Source organism: Aplidium turbinatum, chromosome 14, assembly GCF_918807975.1.
Source record: "Aplidium turbinatum chromosome 14, kaAplTurb1.1, whole genome shotgun sequence".
In the NCBI taxonomy this organism is placed as follows: Eukaryota; Metazoa; Chordata; class Ascidiacea; order Aplousobranchia; family Polyclinidae; genus Aplidium; species Aplidium turbinatum.
The window spans coordinates 3,831,088-3,839,262 of NC_137485.1; the positions used below are offsets into that span (position 1 = coordinate 3,831,088).

The 8,175-nt window shown below is 37.9% G+C and overlaps 1 non-coding gene across 1 annotated transcript; it reads right to left on the bottom strand.

Annotated features, from left to right (window-relative positions):
• Positions 1-4,187: 4,187 nt before the first annotated feature.
• On the bottom strand, positions 4,188-4,294 carry LOC145783739 (U6 spliceosomal RNA). Its single transcript, XR_014290955.1, has one exon. It is a non-coding gene; the product is annotated as a U6 spliceosomal RNA (small nuclear RNA).
• Positions 4,295-8,175: the final 3,881 nt, after the last annotated feature.

Below are 8,175 nucleotides of genomic sequence, written 5' to 3' on the forward strand. Positions count from 1 at the left end.
GGCCTTGTCTACCATGTTGTAGACATGTTTTGCTCCATCTGTACACAAAGATGCCTTTTTAATAGAGAACCACATCGGTGCATACACTTTCAAAATAAAGGTGACAACAGTCTTCAATTCTATGGACGGTGCTTCTGTTGAAATATACAACCGCAATATGCGATTTGCTAAAGTCAGCCATCTTGCTTGATTAATTGTACCAGGGCATTTGAGTGAAAGCTCCAAAAAGCAACAACCTTTGCTAATAGCCAGACAGATTTCAAACAGATACGTCTGATCGGTGCTTAAGTCTTTGGGTTGCAGTAAGTGCTCTAAATCACAAGGTATTTTGTCAAAATTTACCAGTGGTTGACGGTCACAGCCTCACAGATATGAACGGCTATGCCGATTGGTCCTGCAAATCCATGGGGGCCAGTAGTTGGACCATCTATCTTCTGAAAAAGATACCTGAAAGGTATCTCATTTGCATGCATGTCACCTTTATTTTGAAAGTGTATGCACCGATGTGGTTCTCCATTAAAAAGGCATCTTTGTGTACAGATGGAGCAAAGCATGTCTACAACATGGTAGACAAGGCCATATATCTTGAGGATGAGCTTAAGGAAGTTGTTATGAATGCTATCCAGAGAAATGCCTTTTTTGCGCACCCTGAAAACGTTCTGCTCGCAATGTTGGCAGACGACAACATCAGTATCAGAGAACTAGCTGTCAGGCGAATACTGAAGTCCAGTTAACGCAAGAGCACCAGTACAGTGCGAGTTTTTAGAGTGCCAACCTTGAACCTTCACGCTAGGAATTATATAGAAATAAATGACTGGCAGACCGAAGATATCACTGAACCTCCCCACACCAAGAACCTTAGCAATGAAGATTTGATTGATATGATCAAAACAAATCCATTCACGATGAGTCCTCTCACAGTTGAAAGTTTCCCATGTCATAACCAGGCTGTGGAACGCCATGTTAAGCTTGTGACAGAGGCTTCAGGCTCCGTTTGTGGAGAAGATAACAGAGATGGTTTCATCAGGGCTCGAATAGAGTGCAGGCGCAAAATGCCAAAGTTTGACAGCAAGGCTGATTTCAAAGTTTAGAATTTCAATGAAGGTTACATTGAACAGGTGATTCTGGGGTGAAATTCATATCCCTTGGACTTCCCAGAATGCTCTTGGGCGACAAACGTATTCCATCCCCGGTTTGTCCCCTAAAAGGTTCACATGTAGGACTGCCTCCACGTGGCGTGAACTGGAAACGTTAATTCTACGGGCTTAACGGCTAAACGTCCTATCCTACTCTGTTGCAATTATTGAAGGTATTTTTAATCTTTAGATGAATACTATACTAAATAAAGCTTCCATCTGTATTTACTATTATCAAGAGCAGGTTTTTTTAAGGTTTGGTTTGGGCGACCGCTAAGTAGTTTTAAGAGACCGCAAGTGTTTCATTTAAATACCAAAAAATAACCATATTTGCTTAAGACATAGCGAGAAACAACCATTACTTTTCTACTGTAGTTGCAAGTCACAATTTTGGGAAACCGCTGGAGAAATTTGGGGGACCGTTTCGGACCCTAAAAACACCTTAAAAAAAACACTGATTAAGAAAAACAATCGTACCCACGACAGAAGACAGCATAACCATATAACTGTCAAACGTTGGAGCAAATCGAAAAAGAAATGTGTAACATGGATAGGAAATGTGAAAAACTGAATTTGGCGGCCATATTGGATTTGGTGACGTCATAATTTGCTCACGCTCTCATCATATGTATTTCTAGTGTTTTATGACATGAACGAGGAAAGCTTGTTGAAATATGATGAAAATTGGGCAAGTATTGGCAAAGTTATGGTGAATTTACTGTATTTTCAAGCAAAGTTGGCGGCCATCTTTGATTTGTGGATTGAGATTCACCAAGACATTATTTTTTTTATTTTTTTTTTTCACAAATGTGTTTTTCATGAACAAAAGCAACTTTTTAGGGGGCTATGTTTTTGAATTTCGCGAAAAAGTTATTTTCACTCCACCCTAATGCGCATTATAACGTCCGCGTTTTGTTGTTTTTCGTTGTGATGGTCAGAAATAAAAACAAACTAAACAGTTGAAAAGCAGTTAAAAATAAAATAAATAAAAGAACAGAGAAATGTTTTGCAAATTTCAATGCTTTCAATTTCAAGTTTTCAGAAGTGAGGAAAGTGTCAAGAAATGCATATTTAATTTTATTACCAGCAAACATCTTTACAAAGTTTAACCATGGGTGATTCAAATTTATTTATCTGAGCTTCTGCAAGCTTACTTAATTTCTCGTTAGATTTGTTCAAATCGGGTAGTTTGGGCCTTCATGAAACATGTCGGTACAACCATTCCACTCTGTATGATTTTACAGCGACAGTTGTAGCTATAGTCTGTACCTGGCTAATATCATTTATTTGTTGCGTCTAATCGTTCGGTTGCATTCAAAATGAAGAATCCTTGTGTAGGACTACCACTTTTATTTTTATGTAAATTAAAAGGTGTCCTCTTCAATCTTTCACTGCTTTTTCTCCAATAGCTTATTTTTTATGAGTACACGTCTATTTCGTCATAGACTGGGCCTCTTGGTTTTGAATCTTTATCCTCGGAAAGACAAAGCCATGATATGTTATTCTTGGTAGTTTCGCATACTTGTAGAGGCTTTTGACGCAGGGCCGGTTACCGAGATTGATAAAGTGAAGTTTTCCTATTGTTGAAGTGTTGTTGCCTGGGAATTATTCCATCTATTGGGTGCTGCTGAATGGAGAGCAGTCCTTAGAATGCATTGCTCAAGTGCACACCCCGAGAGTCAAACCAGCGCTGCTTGATCTTGAAGCTTTTTCGTTTAAGTCACGCGTTAAACAACTGAGCCATCAGATGGCAAAATCTCTCCTTTTCACGTTGATTCTTTTCGCTTTTCACGTTTGCAGACGTTGATTCAATAAAATAATTATGGATTTTGTTGTCCTGTACAAGACTTCATTTGAGCTTTTATCATGATTTCGTTGCAACAATTGGACAGAGTTGCTAAAGGGTGGTTTTTCTGAGTTTGCTACTCAAAGACTCTATACAAAAACAGTTGATTTACGTTCCACAATGGACAAAATCATTTGAAAAGATTCGATTGTTCATGGGCTAATATATAATTTTCCACACACAAAAAAGAGTGATTGACCTAAATTGCTGCTATTGAACTATTGAGATCAATGTAATGGAGTAAATTACCATTTTTGGATGACAAAACACAAAAAAAAAATTTTTTGGTTGCTTCTATAAATAGCGAGAACGTTTAACTTACTTTTAAAGGAAATTATATTCTAGTGGTTAAAGCTTTGCCAGGTCAGGCGTTTCGTGGAAACTACCTTACCATTTTAAGGCCAAAACTTGGTAATGAACGTCTGCAATAGCCAATATATTATCATTTTACTTTCATACATCACAACCGCATCACTTTCAGGCATTCAAATAACATTGGTCAACACAATTTTTTTGGCAGACAAAGTTAGAGTGCTTTTGGGGGTTTTGAAGGGCTCTGATTCCGAATATGGCTTTAGTTTTCCCGAATTGGCTCTAGTTTTGGAGATATTGCATAGGGATATTTTGACCAAAATCCCATATTTGAGCCTTATGCACTAGATCAGGGGTCACCAACTAGCGGCCCGCGGGCTGCATGCGGCCCGCCACGCTGTATCGCTGCGGCCCGCGGAAGGTATCAGCGTACAAGTATAACCAAAAATACTTCTCTTGAGGAGTTAAAGAGCACGAAGGTAAAAAATACTTTCCGGGAAGCATATTTTCGCTTTGCATACGATTCCACCGACCGACCAATCAGATTATAGTTCTAGGTGGGGGTTGCTTAAAGTTATTCCAATGCGATATCCAGCGACACTGTCCCAGTGGTTGATTAAAACGTCTGTTTTCGAATTTCTAAATTGTCTGTGAGCATAGGGTTGCTTATTTTAAGTTTGCAAATGTCATGTAAACACTAGTGTGCGTTTCACCGTTGTTGTGTTTCACGAGCAGTGTTCTCTTTATGCAAGTTTTTGTTGTCAAAATAGGTCGGTGTGCCAACTCAATTTATAATAAATTGGCAAAATATTATATATAAATTTAAAGACTTTTTCTGATTGTAGGCCTATTATGAAAATATTTAGCTTAGTACTGCAAAAATATTTTTTTTAAGAAATATGGAACGCTTCACGATTTTGCGTGTCATCCTTGCGCAGGGACCATGCTAATCTTTTCTGTATCGTTCCAATTTTAGTATATGTACTGCCAAAGCAAGTACAGCAAAATGTTGTTAATCAACAAATTCTTGCCACGCTGATAAGCACCGCAAGTGACAGTTGTCTATAATAAAAGAAAGACGGTTTTATAGACTCTCACAAAAAGGATGAAAAACCAACTCATTGCTTTTTTAGAGGGAAGACTGTTCATGAATTACGATTTTTCGGTGATTTCCACAAGCGTTTGTTTCATGGTGCCTGGTTTCTCTTTCTCCGTTATTGGAGCCTATTTTTCGCTGAAATGTTTGGAGGTCACTATTGTTGCCTGTATTGCGATGTGTCAAACATTTCCTTGTTTGCTGAAATTGTTAATTGCAAGATATCTTTTGTGAAGTGAAGTGACAACACCACTCTTGCTTAGCGATGAATATTCTGATGAAACCGCTCGCCTCGCTATAAGTGCGCAAAACAAGTGGCCTCGTTTATTAGGCATCGTTAAAAAGTCAAAAGTGTTGTAAAAGGAGCTTGGCCTGGCAGTAGCTTTGTTCGATTAATTTTGTTGCTGCGGTATTCTAACATAAATATGAACAACATGTAACGCTGGATATTGGGTACGAAATGCGTTCTTTTCTAGCATAAGAGTCAACCTACCTAAAATTTTATTAGTGCGGCCCGCCACAGCTCTGCTTAGTGCCAAAGTGGCCCGCATACATAAAAGGTTGGTGACCCCTGCACTAGATCAAAAAAACAGTTTAACCATATTAGATATTTCAGAAATGCAATTTAATGGTCAATTGTAAACAATAAAGACAGTTGCTTAAATACAGCAACATCACGAAATTTTTAGGGATATTAGATTTGTCATTCTTCAAAACTTGATGTTACCGATGTCATATACACAAAATACACAATCATATACAGTAGTGTAAGTAGCCTACATAAAACACTAAAAAATATTGCATTAAATTAGTCAATCAATCTTGTATTATAAAATTTAGATAAAAGGAACCACATTAGGGCAGTTCCATGCAGTGAGTTCATTGCTGTTCATGTGACTGGTGAAATCCGAATCTTTCATTAACGTTCGAATCTGAGGTCCATCAAAGACACCAGCTTTAAGTTTTTCATCGGAGAGTTCTGGAAATTGACTGCAAACGTACTTGAAGCAATTCCCCTTCTTGTTTAATGCTTTGACGAACTGCTTCATTAACCCTAATTTGATGTGCAGAAGAGGAAATACAATTCTATCCCTGGAAACTAAAGGTCCGTTGATTACATTGGCTGTCCCAACTTGAAGACTGGTGCGCTCTCTAGTCAGTTTTTCTTGCGCCAGTGCTGGGTTCTCTCCCTGCTGTCCCACAAACACAGGAAGCAAGGATACTTGGCATATCCACTTTGTTGACCAATTAGAAAATTGACCATTTTTATGTCAACACAGATGAGCCACTTATGGGTATTGTAGTCAAGCTATTCAAGGACAAGTTTGATGGCATCATACTCCTCTTTCGTCTTGGGAAAATGTCCAATTGGTACAGAAGCAAAATGTAGGAGGAAATGTAGGACTTTACAGTAATTTTTAAATTAGCTTTCGTTACTAATTATTATGTTATATCAAACAAAACTGATAAGATTTACGTCCTTCTTGGTGAGATGTTTAGGGGGTAAATACATGTAAATACACTAATTTGGGCTAATCTAGGGGTATATAGGTATCTTCTAAACTGGAGTCAATCTGGCAAAACCAATGTCATATTCGTAATCAGCGACCTTGAAAACCCCAAAAAACACTCATAGATGTCATGCCAAAAAAAAAAAATTTCTCATTTTGTTGACCAGTGTAATCGATGACATCACTAGTATTGTACATCAGGGATGGAGAAACGTTTTTGCTCAAAAAAAAAACATTTTTTAAAATTTGACAGACGGATCATTCAAGTATGTGATGGACAAAGAATATTTATCTAGCTAGCTGAACTTTACTAACATACAGTATTTATCTAGCACAATAAGCCTTTCCGCATGTTAACGTATGAGGCCTAAAGCTTTGTTAGATTCTGAAACTCATACAGTTTGCAATACCTTACTTGGCGAAGACACATGTTTTGTTTATCTTGTGCGCTTTCCCTATAGTTCAGTGTTGGCAGACACTGCTACTAAATTAATTTCCCCAGAGCTGTTTCGTAAGTGTCATATATTCACCATCGTCTTTTCCTCGCAAATCGTCCAAAGTTTTTCTACAAAAAAGAGTATTCGCTTGAACAAGTTGGATTAATGTAAGGTTGGATTAATGTAGGCCGACACGTCATTGTGGTTTGTTGAAAAATCCGCCCCTGATCTAAGGTGTTGAATAAAATATGGAATGAACCCAAACCAAGGGCAAATTGAGATATCAACAATATTTTTTCAGAACAACGCAACTGTCAAATAAAATTTGAAATAGAGAAAGAGAAAAATAACTTGATTTACCAATCAGATTCCATAATAGTACGGTGCACAAAAAGCTTACATCACAATAACACACAGTTCACAGACATAGGGGAACGCATAAGTATACGCTCAGTGCTGAATCATGTAAATCTAATTAACCAGGAGAAGAGAAAGACCATTTGGTCATTCAGTCAGCAGCACAGCTGCTGCTCTCAACAAATCGTTCGTGCTTAAGAGCTCTTTAGCGTTCAGCTTTCGAGTGCTGAACGAAAGAATTAGTTGTAATAGGACAGAAGTGTTTTCCCAGGTGGGCCAGATTTGATAATGCGGAAGTGCCCGCGCGCCAACACTCTCTAACAATCTTGTTTTTCTTAAAAAAGGTATACAGTAATATTGTGTTAATTAATGTTATTTTCATCCAACAAAGCAATATGCAGGTGCAAGTATTTTGTGAGATACGTAGGCTGTCACGGGAGATAGCTAAAAAGTTAGGCTGAACGAGTTACTTGTTTTTCTATCAGATATCAACGCATCTACAAACTTTGTAAAACAGAGCTGTGTGAATGTGAAGGATGAAACTGACGTCTTGATTTCAATACCCAGGTGAAGTCTGGTCGGAGGTTAGTGGCACCCAAGCGTAAAATAACACGTAGGAGTCGCTCAGCTTTGATTTCAAAGCAACTTTTAAGAGGTCCTTGGTTCATAATCGAGGACGTCTGCGCACACAAATATATTGAACCGAACAAGCTTAACATTTCTTTGCAAAATTTAGCCCTTCTGAAAATTTATTTATAGCCAGTTGTTCGTAAAAAGACACGAGAGAAAGTTGTCGCTGTTGACGTCGCGGAGAAGCTCAATCAGCTGCAGGAGAGCTGGAGCCTCATCAACGTTCATGCAGAATGGAAAGTGAATCACAAAAAGTTCTTTTCAATTCCGGCAGGATTTCAAAGCGGTTGTTGAGTTCGCTATAGCAAGAAATAGCAGGACTGCTGCATATTTTTGTTTCACAACACCCACAATGCTATTCCACAAGGTGGAAAATGTGTCAAGCAGGGCTCCGTTTTTGATAAATTTCTCTGCTGTCATTTATTTTAAAAACAAAGCAAATTGAATTGGCATGATTTTGGTTTGTTTGCTGGCCAAAAATAAAACGTTGTAGGCCTACAAAAACAAGCGTGGGTCATACAAAAATCTATCGCGGGCCGGTTTTTTGATCACCTTTGTTATAAGACATCGGTCAGGCATCTGGTTTTGTGGAGGAAATTTTAGCTTTCTAACAGATCAATATTAGCTTTGACACCGAAACTTTGTCTTAGTAACAAGAAATTTTGGCTTTAGGTCAAGAAATTTTTATTTTTTTCATTGAAAAGTTTGACTTTGTAGCTGCAAATTTTTAGATTTTTTACTGAAATTTAGATTTTGTGGCTGGAACTTTTTATTGACTTCAAATGTTTAGTTTCTAAACACGACAGTTAGCATAACTTTTTCACTGGCTTAACTTCACTTTCGAAGCGAT